The 18,418-nt window shown below is 39.8% G+C and overlaps 1 protein-coding gene across 22 annotated transcripts in view; it reads left to right on the top strand.

Moving 5' to 3' along the window:
- ADGRL2 (adhesion G protein-coupled receptor L2) overlaps positions 1 to 18,418 on the top strand; it is a 477,785-nt gene that overhangs the window by 269,516 nt on the left and 189,851 nt on the right. For 6 of the 22 annotated variants that reach the window (XM_084636451.1, XM_084636458.1, XM_084636454.1 and 3 more), the window contains exon 1: positions 11,976 to 12,810. The exons of 2 other annotated variants lie outside the window; for them this stretch is intronic. The gene's annotated coding sequence lies outside the window, so the exon portion shown is untranslated. Of the gene's footprint in view, positions 1 to 11,975; positions 12,811 to 14,391; positions 14,407 to 18,418 lie in introns of those variants that run through there. 14 more of the 22 variants (XM_084636464.1, XM_084636448.1, XM_084636445.1 and 11 more) reach the window with 5 other exon arrangements.

The following is an 18,418-nucleotide window of genomic DNA, read 5'->3' as shown; positions in this document are numbered from 1 at the left end:
TAACTTCTGTAGTGGTAGGACTGAGCCCATAAGACTTACTGGAAAATAAATTGTTAAGTGCATCCATGGTCACATTTAATATTTTTTAAAAACCTGAACTTTCACAAAGTATCTTTCACAAGTTTTCACAGTGAAGTAAAATAGTCTTTCAGTAACATACTTTTATTTAAAAACTCTTACTAATGAAAAAAATGCTACTAAATCTTTGTGCCCACGACCTCTTCCTATCAATAGAATATATTCCTATAATATAAGCCCTAGAATTCTTGAGATGTCATAAGAATTTGGTTTTGCTTTTCTTTTAGGTGCCAGTTGCATTTTTTTAACGAATAAGAGAACTTCTGAAAATCTTCAAGACCATTTATAATTTCCACTCCACAGGCCTACAATTGCTCTACATCCGACTTTTCGAATTTTTATGTCTATTTATGCTTTTTACTTCTTCCTCTCCAGGTTAATCACATAGGCTCTGGTACATCAATTTCTAGCAGACCCAGTTACAGACTCTAGAAATCAATAAGTTAATATGTACTTTCAAAAAGGAACATTTACTCATTTTCTCAAAAAATACAGGAATTGGTTACAATCCAAAACACCTCAGATGTCCCCAGTCCTGCAAACATTGAGGCATGTTAATCTCCATTAACGGGCATAAAGTTACTCACATGTTTAATTGTTTTCAGAATTAGAGTTAAGGTCCAAACTTGGCAAAAATTTACACACGTTTAGCTTTACAAATGAGAGTAGTCTCATTCATTTTAATGGAACATGTTAATATGTTTAAAGATAAGCATGGGTGTTTACAAACTGGGGCCTAACCTTGTGTTAATTCAAATAAAAAAATAACATGAGTTAAAAAAAAAAAAAAAACAGGTTCCAAATTCCTGATGCCTTCTATTCTTAGCAACAATGTTTTCCAAATCCACAGTCGTTATTTCATTTAAGAGGAAAAGAAAAATTCTTTCATATTATTCACTCACTAGGCATAATTGAAATCTCATTCAAATAAGTTATTGACTTTACCAGTCTGCTACTGTCAGCCTGAGGTCCCTTATATGGGATTTATATACACACAGAACATGAAAAAATGGGTGTTATCATGTATCTCCTCACTGTATTTTCCACTGAATGCATCCGATGAAGTGAGCTGTAGCTCACGAAAGCTTATGCTCAAATAAATTGGTTAGTCACTAAGGTGCCACTAGTACTCCTTTTCTTCTTGTTTAACTGCAATTAAAACTGCGATTAATCGCGATTAATTTTTTTAATCGCAATTAATTTTTTTGAATTAATCGCATGAGTTAACTGTGATTAATCGACAACCCTATTAATTATATATCATTAAAACGGGACAACTAAGAAAATTAAACATTTCATCAGAGGGTAAGCTGCATATAAATAAACTTAAAGTAACACGATTATAAACCCAGATATAATATTTAGCACTTATCTTTAAGGCATTTTGTAAGTTTAAAAATCCAGTTCTGCACTTCTTGCACAGTCATAGGCTCATAGACTTTAAGGGCAGAAGGAACCATCGTGATCATCTAGTCTAACGTCCTGCACATTGCAGGCCACAGGGCCTCACCCACTCCTGAAACAGACCCCTGACTGAGTTACTGAAGTCCTCAAAGCATGGTTTATAAACTTAAAGTTACAGAGACTTCACCATTTACACTAGTTGAAGGCTGCAAGTGAACCATACCCCATGCTGCAGAGGAAGGTGAAAACCCCCCAGGGTCTCTGCCAGTCTGACCCAGGGGAAAATTCCTTCCTGACCCCACATGTGATATGATCAGTTAGACCCTAAGCATGTGGGTAAGACCCACCAGGCAGATACCTAGTAAAGAATTTTCTGTAGTAACTCAGAGCCCTCCCCATCTAGTGCCCCGTCTCTAGCCATGGGGAATTTTTACTACTGGCAGTTACGGATGGGCCACATGCCATTGTAGCCAGTCCCATCACACCATCCTCTCCATAAACTTATCAATCTTAGTCTTGACACTAGTTAGGTGTTTTACCCCCATTGCTCTCCTCCTATTGGTTTCCATGAGATTTCTGGGTATGCAAGGGATGTCAGATTGGACCCTAAGCAATAATCCTCACTGTCTTTGTGAGGCAGTTAAGTTTTATTATTATTATTCAGATTTTACAGATGTGAAAACTGAGGTTCAGAATTGTTAAATTACTTGCTTTAGGTCACAAAAGGAATCAGTGTCAGAATTAGAACACAGGACTGCCTGGCTCCCAGTCTTGCACTCAAACCTGACATCTCTATGGGCTTAAGCCAAAGCTCACTGAAGCCTATAGAAAAAACTTCCATTAACTTCAGTGGGCTTTGGATCAGGCCCTAAACACTTACATACTCTCTAGTGATGCTTTCACATAACTGACATATTCCTGAAAAGTTCACTCTCATTTGGTCTTGGGACAAGATCTCTATATTCATAAATGTTTTACATATTTTATTTTCTATATTTAAGAGGGGAAATAAGCTTTACTCCACTTCATATTTATAACTACTATTGCCAGGATCCACAGGATCCATACTATTGAAGCTAGTTTACTGCCAGGTTTCAGAGTAGCAGCCGTGTTAGTCTGTATTTGCAAAAAGAAAAGGAGTACTTGTGGCACCTTAGAGACTAACAAATTTTTTTGAGCATAAGCTTTCGTGAGCTACAGCTCACTTCATCAGTACTCATTCTAGTTGTCCTTTCTGCAATGAGACACAGCAAATCCCTATTTTCAGATCTAAATGACTATGAATTCACTGACTCTTTCTCCTGTAAAACTTTACATATTAATGTAGTTTAATAAGCTAAGAAATGCATTAGGTTTTTAAATAAATCTTTAAATAGGGTAGTTTTAAATCAGAAAGATGTTTTGGTCTTGGAAAATTATGAGAACTAGTATTTGTCTAACAAGACCTTAAGACCCTGGGAAGAATTTTAAGGATTTTTATGAAGCTCAGTATGCATTCTTCGGCTAGGTTTTGGCATAGTTTCAGTATGACTCCAGTGCAACTCAATCAGTTTATTTTATAATTAAAAACTAGGAAATAGTAACAAAAATACATAATATATAGCACTCATGTTTATAATAGAAACATCCATAAAGGAAGAAACATGTTCTAACTCTTCTCATTACCCCAAAGGGAATTGCATCTTTAATCACACAAAGCACAACGGCTTTCTAATTTTGTTTAAAGTGTTTCAGTACTTACAAAAACCAGATCAGGTTATTGTAAATCTAGAGCAAATTAGAATCATTGGCCTCTGCTCAGCTGTATTCAAGGGTACTATGTAAATCATAAATTTAATGGCATACTAAGACACACATCTGTTTCTATTTTGTAGAAGTTAATAATCTAACTACAGAGTATTTAAACACTACTTTCATTAACTGGAAAATTGAGAAAAATAGGAACCGCTATAAGTCACAAGGTGTTGTTGCATTGAACCAAGAAAACTACATTGATAAACTGCAAGTCTGTATAGTAAATAGTTTTCAAAGATATTTGTGTCATTGTCTATTGCCTGACCTTGTGCTGCCTCTTTCTTTCTCCTAGAAAAATGTTGCTTAAACAAACAGAGCAGTACTGCTAACTGAAGTCTGCACCTGCACATGGTACATTTTAATCTATAATGTTAGTAACAAATGTCTTTCACAATAAGAGGTAGATGCCTAAATTCCCCTGAAAACAAGATAGATAATGGTATAATGTGGTAAAAATACATGCATTTATTTTTACATAATTAATAATCTAATAATTCCAGCATCCTTAAATTAATATTCATTTCCCAACACTGCTTTGCAAAAAGATACTTTTTTGACCAGTGCTGATGAAAGTTTTCTGTTGCAAAAAAGATCGATTGCTTATGTACATTTGTTTTTATACATTTTATTTTCTAGAATGTCTACCTCATCCCGGAAGTTTTCATATTATTGTCTTTATTGAACATAGTGGTGTGAACATACATACAATATCAGATGCACTCTACAGTTTGCCAGTATAGGTCCTGATAGTGCACTGTGGCTCTGTGTGGGCAGAAGGGTCTCAGTTGGTGTGGATCTCATTGCAGAATTTGGGCCACAGTTTTTAACTATTGTTTATTAAAGTCTCATTTTTTTCAAATAAATATGTAAATGATTAGCCAAACAACTGATCAGATGTGTATATACTTATCCTTTCAAAAAAAAATTTCAGTTGGGGTTGCAAGTGAGAGTAGAGTTCGGCCCCTAGCTTTGTGCAGTAATAAAAGACTTAGATGTCAAGGTTTACTGTGATAAGATAAAGCCATTATTAAGGTGACAGATTTTGAATGATTAATTACATTGTGAACCCAGAACATAGTTGCAGTAAGTGGCAAAGTTCAAGCATGTAGAAGATTAAATTAAACACCCATTCATGAAAATTATAATGGCACAAATTATTTCATGATGGAAGAATTGCTCTCTAAAGAATCTATCAGAAAAGATCCAAGCCCTGGGAGGTCACAGATCTAGCTTCAATGCTTGCTCGTTTATGCTAAAATTGTCTAAACTACTAAACACTTTCCATTAGGCTTGGGATGCAGGGACTTGAATGACATTCATATATATAACTGAATGAATATATATCTCATCTCTCTTTTCAGTGCTAGATTCTATGAACTTCTATTTAATACCTATATATACACATACAGTAATACAGTTTAGGGGGGAATTGATATATTCACCCTTTTGCCAGTACTGGTTCCCACTGGGGAAAGAGTGGATTGAATCCTTATGCCCAAGCATAGGGAACAGGAACAGAAAACTAGAACTAAAGATTCAAATGATGAAAGCAGTAAAACTTGGTGCTTGTGAACTTCAGTAAGACTCCATGAAAACCCCACAACTCCTGTGTAGTTATGCCTATGAAAAACTTTCTACTACACAAAGTCCCCACATAGTTTTCAGTAGACCTCTTCAGCCAGGCAATAAAATTATGCTTAAGAGTGTTGTCTTACTGATATATTATAGCATAGTACTCTGATTCACTATGTGCAATTTAAAAAGGTCTATTTTGGTGCTGATTTTCAACAGACAACAGCTAGTGCTTAGAATGGGATGAGGAGTAGCGTCTTAATTAATTATTTAATGTTTTTTAATATTTATAATTAGTAGCAGTACTAGGTAGTCAATCGATGTTCCTCCCAACAGTAGTGCTGTGTTAATATCACTCTTTCAACTGCAGTATTTTTAGAAAGGCATAACCATACCTTCAATCAGACGGGACCAGTATTTGTCAAAAACATTGAGGTTTGTCAGAAGTAAATGCTCATTTCAAAAAAAAAAGAGGTGGAATATCATTGATCCCTATACTTTGGTGATATTAATACCCTTGTGCTGCAGGTATTTGTAATGTAAAACAAATCATTACTGAAACAGATGCCTTTACAAGCAGTTTTTTTGAAACAAAATGACTTTTCTTACAGCTGTTAGAATCACACCTGGTGGTTTGACAGAAGCATAATAAAATGTGAGCTGGAAGACCTAACTTCAGAAGGAAATCTGGGTTTTATGCCCAGTCCATGCCGGTTGAGATTGATTGCAAAGCAGTAGTGATGTGCACAGTTGGTGAGGAGGAGGGATTGACTTCACTGCTGTTTCCAGGCTTTCTGACCAGTGATCCATGATGCATCTCTGGTATCTGCTCCAGAGGGAACCAATCACATGACTGTCAGTGCTACAATGGCAATAAGCGCCAAGAGGAAGAAATATATATATAAGGAACTAGATCATTGGCACAAAGCAGAATCAAAGCGGGCATAACGAGCCAACTGTAAATTTCTCTGGTGTGGGGGGATTCCTGGGGTGGCACAGGACCAACTCAGAGCAGGTCCAGGTGACAGAGTGGTTAAAACACTATCGATGCTTTGTCTAGACTTGAACTACCACTGGCTGGGAAGTCTAGGATAAATAAGGTCCTACAAGAATTGGAGAAAAAGAATCCTCTCAGGTTCAGCAGTGGTTCTGTTCTTTTCTTGTCATGTTCTTATACTGTGCCCATCACTGTCGTATCTGAGCCCAATGGTCACTCTGGTCCAGCTTCTTAAAGGTATTTAGGTATTGCTGCACTCAGTGTTGCAATACCTGTGTCTCATTCTCAAAAGAGATTTAGGCACTTACAAGCCAAACATCCCTTTGACAGTTGACGCCTAGTACAAAAATCCCTAAATACCTTTACAAATCTGGGCTTCTGTTGCTGCTACTACAACTACTACATGGGCTTTCGAAGTAGCTGTGAAGCCTGTACTCTGTTACATGAGATGGGGAAAGGAATAGGCTTCTTGATCCACATAGTCACAGCTCTACCAGTTTCTCCACTGCACTGTCCATGCCTTGTTAATCTCCCCTTTATGGGCTTCTGTCCCTTGGGATGTTCTGTGCTGTGGAACCAGAGCTGTTCCACTGTCTGAGGGCTTTTCATTCCCACTGATGGTTGGTGATGGACAGAGGGAATGTTTAATTATATGACAAGCAGCTCTACGGAGGAGAGGTGGGGAGAGAGAGAGAAAGAGAGAGTATGTGTGAGCAGTTGACCCATAGGGTATATCTACTACAGCTAGGAGCACACCTCTCAGCCCTGGTTGACAGAATCACATCATTCTCCCTGACTGTACCTGGCCCAGGCTGGGGAAGCTAATGATCCAAACAGCGGACCAAATTCGGTGATGAATCCTGGTCATGCCACCTGAGGCACGTTGCACACACGCTAAGAGGAAGTTGGATTCAAGCTAGCATGTTAAAAATAGCACTGTGGATGTTGTGGCTTGGGCTGCAGCTCAGGCCCTCAAGCCTAAGGGGTCAGCTGGTCTTATACTATTGCTCGTATTTCTAAGAGCATGGTTCTACAATAACATATACTTCCATCATTTGTATTCCCAAATTTACTGCTTAAGGAATGGTGAAACAACTGTATTGTCTTCTCATAAGGAATAATCCTGTTCTTGCTGAACAAAGTTGCTTCTAATATTACTAAATTAAAAAAATAATTTCTGCCTAAGAAACAAGAAACAACAGCCTTGTTGAATACAATTATCTTCATTTTCATGAAGCTATTTAAATTAGAAACATGAGTTTCTACAGTTGGAAAAAAACATCCATGGTTAAAATGTTTGAAGCCCATCAATCTCCTTAACCACACAGCTAATGTGTTCCTTCTGTTTTCTTTGAATGAAATCACCATGAGTGGTTAGATGTTGATTTAACATAAAACAAATGGAAATGGGTGTTTCCTTAGTCATGTGTAGAATTTATTTTTAAAAACAATTAGCAAGTATTCTGAGTAAGTCAATGATTTTGTTATTTCTTAAATAATAATATAGATTGTGAGTCGTTAAAATTGATTAGTGTAGTAAAATGTATTCAAACTGCACTTTACTTGTTAGGAACAGCTGCAGAATTTTCTTATTTTATTGATGGATTCTGATTTTTTTCCAGTGACATTAAGAACAGTTATTTAGTTTAAAAGAACTGGCAATTGTCAAGATGTATTTCCAAAGTCTTAAGATAATATACATTTCCTATTGTGAACTAAACCTGCTCACTTTACAAAACTCTCCTAAGCTTTGCATGAATAAGACAAGCAGTATTTAGCCCTTTTTATCATTCAGTATTGTATTTGAAATGTTGAAGTCTGTGTGCCAAATTAAATATGTCTTAACACTATACAAGAGTTAATGTAAATTTTAGTCTGATTATTATACTGTGGATATACAGCCTCTTCCATTGGTCTTTGCTCATATTAGGACTAGTTATATGTTCATTGATGTGTTATTCACAGGAATGTGTGGATGGATGGGGGAAATCTCTTTTTACTAATATTTAAAATGTAATCATTTTTGTACATTCAAACAAAAGAAAAGTGGATGCAGAAAATCTCTGTAAATCTTCAGCCCTTCCTTTCATGAAGGAAAAAAAATATCTGGGACAATACTAAATTATGTATCAAGATATTTTAACATTTTAAATTCTTCTTTCATGAATACCCAGACACACACCACAATTTTATGGTAGAAAACTCTCCAGCGGTCAACATGGATGCATGGTTGTATATGAAAGCACAGTTTGACTTGTTTTGTAGGATATGTTCAATCATCTTTTTGAAGTATACCCTCCCAAGAACTCAGATGGCAGTGAAATCTATTCCAAGTGTTGTCATGCACCCTTTCATTAGAACACCCATATTCAGTAAGTCGTTTACAATTCCTTGAAAATCATGTCAATAATCTATAACAGTTTGCCATTAGTCTTCAAGGGCCCGATCTGGGACATGAGTAAGTCCCACTGACTTGACAGGAGTTGTATGCATGGAGAACATGTAGGTTAAAAGATAATGTTAACAAAACCTAGCATAATAGACCTGTGTTAGTGAAAGTATTTGTGAAAATAATGTTGATGTAAACAATTTTGTCTGGATTTAAATATTCCATGCAGTGTTCGGAATCCAGATATTTTGCAGAATTGTGCATTATGATTATAAACAAAAGAGGAAATTACTAGTCCATATTTACTTTGTGGAGTTTAAGTGGATTGAAATGCAGAAAGTGAAATGGTGGAAACAAAATTATTTATTCATAACTGTTTCAGTTTTAATGATCTAAAATGTTGTTAGTAGGAAATTGATTTTTAGACATGATTTTTAACGACAGTTTTCCTTTCAGTTGTTTTTAATCATTTCACTTATATATATAACAGTGTATTTCCATGTTGTATTCCATCTTCTTACTGGAAGGTTTGTGTACATAATTGAATCAACCATAATTTTAACTGTATTTTTGGCACATTCTATAGCTAACAAAAAAAAAAGTCATTTAAAGAAAAAGAACTAACGAAAACAGGGCTGGAAACATTATTTTAAGGACTGCAGGATCTGGCCCATACTCTTGGAAAAATCTTATTGAAATCTGTGAGAGTAAGAAGTGCAGAATTGAGTCCAAAATATGCTGTGTGGATATATTCTGAAGAAATGTATTTATATTAAAATGGGATACAAATTAAGTGCTGAATAATCATGTTTCGCTTGCGAAGGCAATATACCTATCTATTATGCTTATCATTATAACGAAGACCCAATCAGAATTAAGAAACCTAAAGTGGAAGCTTGTGTTTTCAAAACAGATGCTGAATGTAAAGGTTTCTATCTGTAGTTTTACCTGTTGTTAAAATTTGTGGCAAAGGTACGTAACTCTTTATGTACAAAGAAATTTAACTCCCAAAGATTCCTAATGAAAGAAAAAAAGTTAGACCACAGTCCAGCAAAGGAATCCACATAGGTGAATCTCCATTGACTTCAGTGAATATCCGCAAAAGGCCAAGTTCTGCAGTCTTCCTCTGTCTTTACTCAGGCAAAACTTTCACTGAAGCCAGTCGACATTTTGCCTAAGAATGGACAGATTCCTCCCTCCCAAAAGAAAAACAAACATAAATCCTTGTATATGTTGTACTGTTTATAGCCCAACCCTGCTGCCACTCACTGATTGCAGTAAGAGCAGGAATAGGTCCTCTATTAATGGATCGCCCTCATAATTTTTTTTCATCTACAGCTGAACTTACTTTAGAAAAACAGATTATCAGTAATAAATATACATGTAATATATAATGTGCATTTTTGTAGTTATGGCTTCCTTTTAAAGATGTCTCCACAGCAGGTACACCTTAACCTCTAAATAGAAACTAGTTTCAGATAAGTGCATTTTTAAATGATATATACCATTGTGTATGTTTTAATTCTATTAAACATATCTAAGAGCTTTGCTGGTTCCCTGAAATTATTTATAAGGGTTAATTTTTTCAGCAAGAAAGAAATGTTCTCCTATTATATGGGGAAAGAGTTAAACTGACTATACACAAAGGGCTGTAAAATGCTCACATTAACCTGAACAAAAAATAGTAGAAAAAACATGGACTGGAATCTGGCCTCTGCTTTTTAAATTGAGGTGACCTTTTAAGCACATCATGCTCCTCTTAATTCATATTAAGAATTATTTTAAAAAATACTATTGCATTTTTATGTAGAGATATCAAAGACTGTTATCACAACAGAAGCTTATATAGTTGAATAAAAAGTAACATGCTAACAAGTTGATAAATAAAGTGTTTCTGAATATAGAGATAATGTCCCAGATTTTCTGGTGTGATGTGGTTGCTTTGACCTGAACTGCCAGCATATTTTGGACCTAAAGTCATCATGACTGGCCCTGGGAGGATTCCTAGAGCACTAAGGTAATCTTGAAGTAGTGTAGAGTCAAGAAATCTTTTACACCACTTTGTTGCAAGAAAAAAGGAGGCATGGCCACCAGTAAAAAGGAAAGTGATTGGGTCACACTTGTGCCAAATATCAGAGGGGTAGCCCTGTTAGTCTGTATTCACTTGTGCTAAATTGATCCTTGGATGGATGTTTGTCCCTCTGTGGCCATTGCAGCCTGGTATTAAGTCAGAGCACTTCTTTAGCTGTTCTAAGACAGCACAAAAGTGAGCTTTAAGTTAAATTGCACAATGCTTTTGATTTGTGTTATCATATCTCAGGGTTTTGTCTATTGTCCCTTCATTTCTTTATATAAACAAACACTTCCCAATGCCAAGTTGCTTTTTGCTGAACTGGGGCCTTCAAATATTTTAAATTTCCACATTTTGAACAACAGCACATTTTTTCAGTATTTTGCAACTTAAGAAAACACTTCAGCAGCTTTGAGTGGATATTATTGAAAGAAATCAACGGGATTACTGGACTGTATTTGTACATATATGCACGTTTGGTTCAAATTAATACCTTTCTTGATATTGTGTTCAAGTATTATTTATCCTGGCCTGACATGCATTCTTTAATGTAGCTCCTTAGTTTGGACTGCTGTCTCTGATTGCTGGCATGGGTAATGAATAAGAGGCGTAAGGAAATGTGCTCACTGGACAAGAGAAAAGCAATTTCAATGCAAGGAAATGAAGGAAACAGACCTAGAAACTCCTTAATGCTTTTGGGAGCCTTAGACTCATTTTCCTTCCTTTGCTTATTTTTGCTCAGAGAAGGTACAGTGCTCCACAGACTCATAGTCTGGTGACTCATGGGTATGGACACGAACGGTCACGGCCGTTTTTACCCAGGTAAAGTGTCCACGCTCAGGGTCTTGCACTTTTAACTTCTTGGTGCGAGAAGAACGTGCTGCGTGTCCCCTGAAGTCTCACGCGTTCAAAGGGCAGCCCTTCCTCCCCCTCGGGTGCCCTCCTTGTCTTGCCACCGCGCTCGGCGTGCGCCAGAGCCACTGCAGGCAGATCGCACACAAAGGAGGAAGGACTCGCGCTAAAGTTTCAGGGGCCTGACGCCGGCTGCTGCCCCTTTGCAAACGTGCCCTGGGAAACGTCCAGCCCTGCACGCTGGAAGTCGAGGAGACAACGAGCCGAGGGGACGCCTGCCCGTCCGCAGCGTCACGCTCGGCTCGAGAGAAGCCCCTGGGGCAAGGGCGTCGGAGGAGAGGCCGAAGGGGAGCCGGGCTGACAGCGCGAGCCAGCCAGGGACACCTAGCATCATTCGCTTCGCTATCGGCGGCGCGGGCCCTTTGCAGCCTGCCCGGGACAAACCTTGCAGCAGCTCCACGGGCTGAGAGCGGCGAGCGCTGCTGCCAAAACGGCTCAAGCCGAGCGCCCCTTGTCTCCGGCCCCCCCTCCAAGCAGCAGCCGCCGCCAGCCGCTCAAATGGAGTGGAAAATGGCCAGTGGTGGCATATAGCGCCATAGATTATCTGCTTCACGTTTTGTATTTAGCTGCCTCTAATCTGCTTTCCTTTGCCTGAGCCCCCGGGTAGGGGGGCAGGCGGGAGGGAGCCTGTCCTTTGCGGCCGGTACTATACGCGCTAATGTTTATATGATTAGCTGAGCTTAGGGGTGGGGAGTCGAGAGAGGGGGGTGGAGATTGGAGGAGGAGGCTGGAGGTGACTCCAGTTCAGAGCGGGCGGAGAGTCTGTGTCAGGATTTAGCAGTCCCCAGTCACACACGCCGAGGTGCATGAGCGAAAAGGAGCTTGCAATACAATTCACTGGGATTGTGTGCGTGTGTTGCGGTGCCTCCCCCCCCCCTTTGCTGTGTGTGTGTTACTGGCTCCGCGGTCGGTTCCAGGGCTCCAGCCGTTCACGGGGCAGCAGCGGCGAGAGGCAGACGAGAAATACGAGGAGGGGCTGGAAGTGTATCATGCCAGAGGCCAGAATGTCATCCAGGGAGATGTAAATTAGGTCGATGCGAACGACAGAGCCACGGAGAAGGGAGGGGGCTTCGCGCTGCAAAATTTGAGTTGGTCGCTCCGGCTGCTCCTGCCATCGCCTTTTCTTCCCCTTCGTTGCGGAGAAAGGACTCCCAAGGCTGGTCACCTACACTGGGCTTGGCACCGTGGGTCCACCCCTTTGATTTATTGCTGTTATTTATTTATTTATTTGTGTGGGTCGGGGAGCCTGGCTATTTTCGACCTTCCCTGCGGAGCGGGGTGTTGGAAACTGCCGGAAAATGTTGACTTAGCCCTTAGCAAAGCATACCAAGACCGACCGGCCGGCCGCTTGGAGGAGGAGGAGAAGCCGCCTTGCGTGTGTTGTCCCAGCTCAACGGCGAGCTGCAGAGCCAGCTGCCTCCCTCTCTCCCTGCCCAGCCCAGCTTTCTCCTGCCCGGTCCCCGCTGCGCCTGCTGTTGCTTGAACTAACTCCTCTGCCCCTGGCGTTCAGAGGGGGCTCACCCGGCGCACTCCTCTGGGGCACCCGAGTTGAGCGAGAGAGACCCTGGCCCGGCTTCGGTTCCGCACAGCGAGGTAAGACGAGCTCAGGGCAACACTCGTGCTGCTGCTGTTCCCGGGACCTGCTCGCTACTTGCGTCGCTTCCCTCTTGAGCCGTTTGCCAAAAAAAAAAAAAAAAAAAGGCTGGGGAGGGGGCTTGGCTTGTTTGCTGAACCGAAGGCGGCCCCCCCTTCTCCCTTGGGGTATCCCCCGTTCCCAGTGAACCACAGCAAATCGGTGTTGGCGACAAGGGAGAGGAATAGCCTCCCCACCACACACACCCCATGCAGCCTGGTTTTTTCACGCCATCACCATTTACTAATAGTCCGCGCCGGTTAAATCAAAGTGCTGGGGGTGGGGGTGGAGGACAGCCCGGGCAAGCCGAGGGGGCAGCTGCTGCCAACGCGGGGAAGGAGGCTGGGCAGGGGAGGTAGGGCCGGCGGCAGGAGCATGGCTTGCTGCCTCTTGGCCAGGCAGAGCCCCGGGGGCTGGTTAATTCCCCCACAGGGGCTTCCCAGGCAGCCCCAGCAAGGAGACGGTGACATGAAAATGGAGCCAGATGTGAACTAGGATGGCCGATCATGGCAACAATTAGAGACAGGCTCCAGGGGCTGTGGGCCGGCTTCTTGCAGGGGGTGGGCGCCCTGGGGAACCGGGGCTGGCATGGGGGGAGTGCGGAGGCGCCCCAGCGGCGTGGGGTCCCAAGGAGTGCGGATGGCTGGAGCGGCCACAGCCTCTGGGCCCCTGGGGAGAGGGGAGCCGGGGCTGTAGGCTCCTGGGCAGCCGGACTGGTGGAGCGGCACCTGGGGGCGGGCTGCCCTTTCCTGCCCAAAGGGGGCTCCGGGCCGCGGTGGGAGAGCAGGGCCGTGGGCAGACTGCGAGCTACCGGCCTCCTGCCCTCTGACTCTTATTGGCGAGGTGGGGCCGGTGCATCGGCCTGTCTGACTTGGTAACCCGGGGTCCAAGCGGAGCCTTGGCACCGTGTGAAGGCACAGCCGGAGGAGGCTGCAGCTCCCCCTTGCAATGAAACAGGTCCCTCCAGGAGATCCTCGACCTTCTCCCACTGCCCTCAGCTTCCCCCCAGAGAGACTCTGGTCTCAGAGCTGGGGAAGGCTGGCTCTTGCTGGGCACCCCCGAAAAGGGACCAGGCTGAGCGGCTCTTCCAAAGGAGCCTGCGAGGCTCTAACTAACAGCAGGAGCCATATGGTTCCCGTTACCGGAGCAAGGCAGCCTTTTCTCGTCTCTTTGGTCTGATCCAACATTCTTTCCTGTATATTGAGCCAGCAAGCCTCCTTCTCTCCCCTCCCTCCTTGGGTTCAGAGGAGTAATAGCTTGACGTGGGTAGTTCATTCATTTGTCTGTGTGTGTGTATAGAGCAGGCCCCACCAAGTCTGTTCCCTGCCGAATTCAAGTTGCGCAATGAAGAAAGTTGCATCCGTTTAGTAAATAATTACCTGTTGCAGATTTATTTTAACTAAATCAGCTTCATGAAGAGCCAGTCCGCCCAGCCGCGACTGCATAGGAAAAGAGGCTTCCAGCTTGCAATGATACTCCTTCCCAGTTGTGGAAGAAGGAGGGTTTTTTTAGTTTCAGATGTGGAAAGCTGGGGCCACCTGGAGACAGAAAACAAAGTAAATGTGTGACGGGCAACTTTTACTGTATCTGGGTTTAACAACAATACTGTCCTGTTATAAATCTAAATTAGCGCTGGTGGGGTTTGGACATAGTTGATTTGTCAGAAAGTAAAGATGTGGTGTTCAGGTGTATGTTTTTCCTTGCATAGAAATGTTCTTGTGCACACGATGAAGAATTCTGCAGAACAAATGTTCTGTTGTTTGGTTTTTTCAGACACTCTGATTCCCTCCTTTTGTTGCTTGTCACTAAAAGAGGTGCCATTTCACATCATTCTGCACAAATTGTTTGAATTAATGCAAGTGTGAATTCTTACCGTTTGAAGGGGTCTATTAGCATATCAAAGGTTTCTTAGTTCCAGCTCAATTGAGAAAATTTCAGTTTGTCTTCAATTTGCTCCCAAGCAGAGGCCCAAAGGGCAGTGGGAATTGTAAAGGGATAAAATGGAGAGGTGGATTTGGGTTATGTTTCTGAACTTTTGCTGTTTTGTAATTATGTGAGTGAAAAACATTGTCTGTCTGCTGCAGAACCCTTGCAAATGGTCAGACAATTATTTTCTATTGGTTAATGGTTTGTTCAAGAAAAAGAGTGAAACCAGTGACCTTTTATGACAGCCACAGTGACATTGCTTCTGGTGTCTTCTGTCTGTTATTGGGATTTAGAAAGCCTTTTCTACTGGACTCATGCTTTGGGTATGGCCTACACATTATGACATTAGGGGGTCTGAATAGGAAAGAACTTCTAATTACTTCAGAGAAAAATGAAATCTTGAAATAAAAGACTACTCAGTTTCAAACTTTTGAAGTAAACATACTTTTCTCCTTAATATGTAGACTAGGATAATAGACAAGCTTTCATATAAAAAGAAAAGGAGTACTTGTGGCACCTTAGAGACTAAAAAATTTTTTTGAGCATAAGCTTTCGTGAGCTACAGCTCACTTCATCGGATGCCTTCACGAAAGCTTATGCTCAAATAAATTTGTTAGTCTCTAAGGTGCCACAAGTACTCCTTTTGTTTTTGTGGATACAGACTAACACGGCTGCTACTCTAAAAGCTTTCATATGTAGTTTAACAACAGTGTTACCATCTATTAGTCAAGTACTTCGATTTCATTTTTATTGTAAGTTCATTTCTAATGTGAAAAATAATAACTTCTTGTAATCTGATTTAATGGGTTAAATAGGGGATACTAAGAGCAAAGTATTATATTTTGTGGTTAATGTTAGTGGTGTAGTAAATACTCTTAAGTAGGTGTGGCCAGGCCTCTGTCGGTCTTATAGTAGACTATTTACCATTATATTTTAAATTGGTTTATATAACTCAAATTTACACAATTTTTGATACTGTTGTTTTCCTGTGTTTGCAAAGAGCAATGTCTCAGTCTACCCTTTCATTATCTTAAAAAATCAATATTCATAATCTGGCAAACCAAGAGCCAAGCAAAATGCAGTTATCCTTCAGTAAGGTGGGCCCTTTTCCAGAAAGTCGATGGTTCTTGGGGACTGCATTCTGCTCTCTCTCTTATTTTTGGCAAAAAATAACTTTGCATTTCCCAGACCTCTTAAATTGAATAAAATATCACCTATTTTGACGGTGATTTTTTTTTTAAAGTGGTTTTGAATGCTTTGTAGGTTCATGGATTCTTTACACATTGCAGTGTAAGGAATATGAATATGATATCTTTATTGTAAGAGGTATTCTTCACTAATGTTCAAAAGAGTTCCTTTTACTTTCATTTAATAAAGAAACTGAGCTGTGTAGGATAACAGTCTTGAAGAAAACTGTAGTTAATTACATAGTTTATTTAGACTTCTATTACCCTTAAATGGACAACACTTCAGTATTTTGTAGATAGATGCGTTTTAGTGGTCCTAAAATCGTGTCATTACTTTGAGGTAATTTTCAGCAGTTTATTTGCCTAATGCCTTCAGCTGTCTAAAGTGTACCTTTTGGTGGTATAAAAGGAACATATTGATGTAATGCCATTATTGCACTTAAGTTGTTGTTAACTAGTCTGCTTTGAATGGAGAGTGCTATAAAGAAAGCGCATTATCTTTAGCGCTATTAGGGATAATCTAAAAATTGTCTTGAAAATGTTGCACTTCAATTTATGTGATGGTGATCCCAAATTTGACAAATGTCTAAAGATATAAAATGCAGTAGAAGAAAGATTTTCAACATTCAGATGACGAAATTGGACCACTTAGAGAAAAATTAATGTGCAACAGCAGCACTTCAGCTGCCATTTTCAATCACTGGGGGTTTCTATGTGTTGGCAACAGAAAAGGAACATAGACGTTCAGATAGTTCTGGGAGCTGGTAGTTGGGGAAATCAGGATATTGAATCATGTGGGGTAGAACAAACCAATTACTTCAAGTTTTGACTTGAGAATGGCCAATAAACATTTTTTGGGGGGGGCAGCCCTGCTCATTAATAGACCAACATCAAAGCGAGCAACCAAACTTCCAAATGTTATAAAAACTAATGCAAAGATACAGATCTTACATGTAGTCTTGCAAGTCTTAATTTAAGACAAGCAGTTGGAGTTTTTATTGCAGCAATTTTCACAATCAGCAGAGACATTAACACCAGGCTTCTGGGTGTTTCCTTCCTTACAATGAGCAAGAGGAGAGCTTTAAAAACCAAAGTTTGTTTAGTAATTAGTACTTATTTGATCACTTCAGAAGCTTTCTCCATGTTTTATTTATCTCTTTTATAGCTTTTAATGCTTTAAATCAGTAATTGGGGTTATTCAGAGGATATTTCTTAGCTTTGGTAAGAAAATACTTTATTGAAATTAAAATAATCGAGATGGCAGTGGTTTAAAAGTTTGTGCTATATTTATTTTTTAATGATACATACTAAACGTGATTTTGTTTCTGAAAAATGTGATAGTTCAAAGTGAATCTCTATTTGACTAAGGTTAAATCTATTTTAGTAGAGTAATCAAATGAACTTACTGTACTGTTTGGTAAATACATTGTAGTCTGGCTGGTTATAATTTCACTTTTAGAAAAATAAGGACCTATTTGCAGTAAATTTCATGTAAATTCAAGTTGGAACAACATTTTTATTTAAGTAAGTCTAGCTATTAACTGTGTGCATCCAATATAGGGAAATTTACATAATTAGGAAAAATCAGAGATTGAAGCATAAAGATGATCAACAATCTTTTGGAAAATTTGGCCTAAAAAGTTTATCTGATGCACCGGTACTTGCTAGCTTTGCTTGCATCTCTCCCATGTAGTGTGTTGACTTTTGTATTGAAAATTTTTGTAGATTTCTTCTAAACTTTCTTTTTTCCGAACTTAGTGTAGTTCCTGGTAAAGATAATTTTACCTATAATCCCCAGACAATTCTTTTAAATTTTAAATAATTACAGTACATTTTCCTGAGCCGTCATATTTTCCATTGGGAAGTACATGAGGATGACAGATAAAACAGGAACTTAAAGTAGCTGTTAATGATCTTACCAGGTGAAGTGCAAGAGAAGAAGTTAAACTATGTCTGGCAGATAATTGAAATCATATTCATGTACAGGTAGACAGGCAGTCAGTTATACAGCAGCATACCTTATAGCAAACTTTAGTGAAATTATAATCAATCATGTTACTTAGATATGTCATGTTCAACAGAAATTTTTTAAAGCATGTTGTAGGACTGATACATTTCTGATGTGAAAAGGCAGCTTGAAATAGAAAAATATTCTACTTCTTAAGTATTTAGGTACAGCTTTAAACTTAATTGTCTGGTTTTTATTTTTGTTTTTCAAATCCTTGAATTTGAAAAAACTAAAAAGATTTAACAATCTCTCTATTGCAAGTGGACGTCAAGATAACTGGAAAAGCAAAAAGCTATGTAAAGGCCATTCTCGGTATTTTTCACAATGCCGTTTAATATTTAAATAGGTTTCAAAGATAGGTTCATTTGCTTTCCAACAGTTCTTAAAATAAGAGTAGTCGAGATGGTTCTGTAGGGATAGGTAAGCTTGTGGTATTATTTGAATACA

This window comes from Lepidochelys olivacea (assembly GCF_965140295.1).
Source record: "Lepidochelys olivacea isolate rLepOli2 genome assembly, chromosome: 8".
In the NCBI taxonomy this organism is placed as follows: domain Eukaryota; kingdom Metazoa; phylum Chordata; order Testudines; family Cheloniidae; genus Lepidochelys; species Lepidochelys olivacea.
The sequence above is the reverse complement of the archived record's forward strand: the minus strand, read 5'-3'. Positions and strand labels throughout refer to the sequence as shown.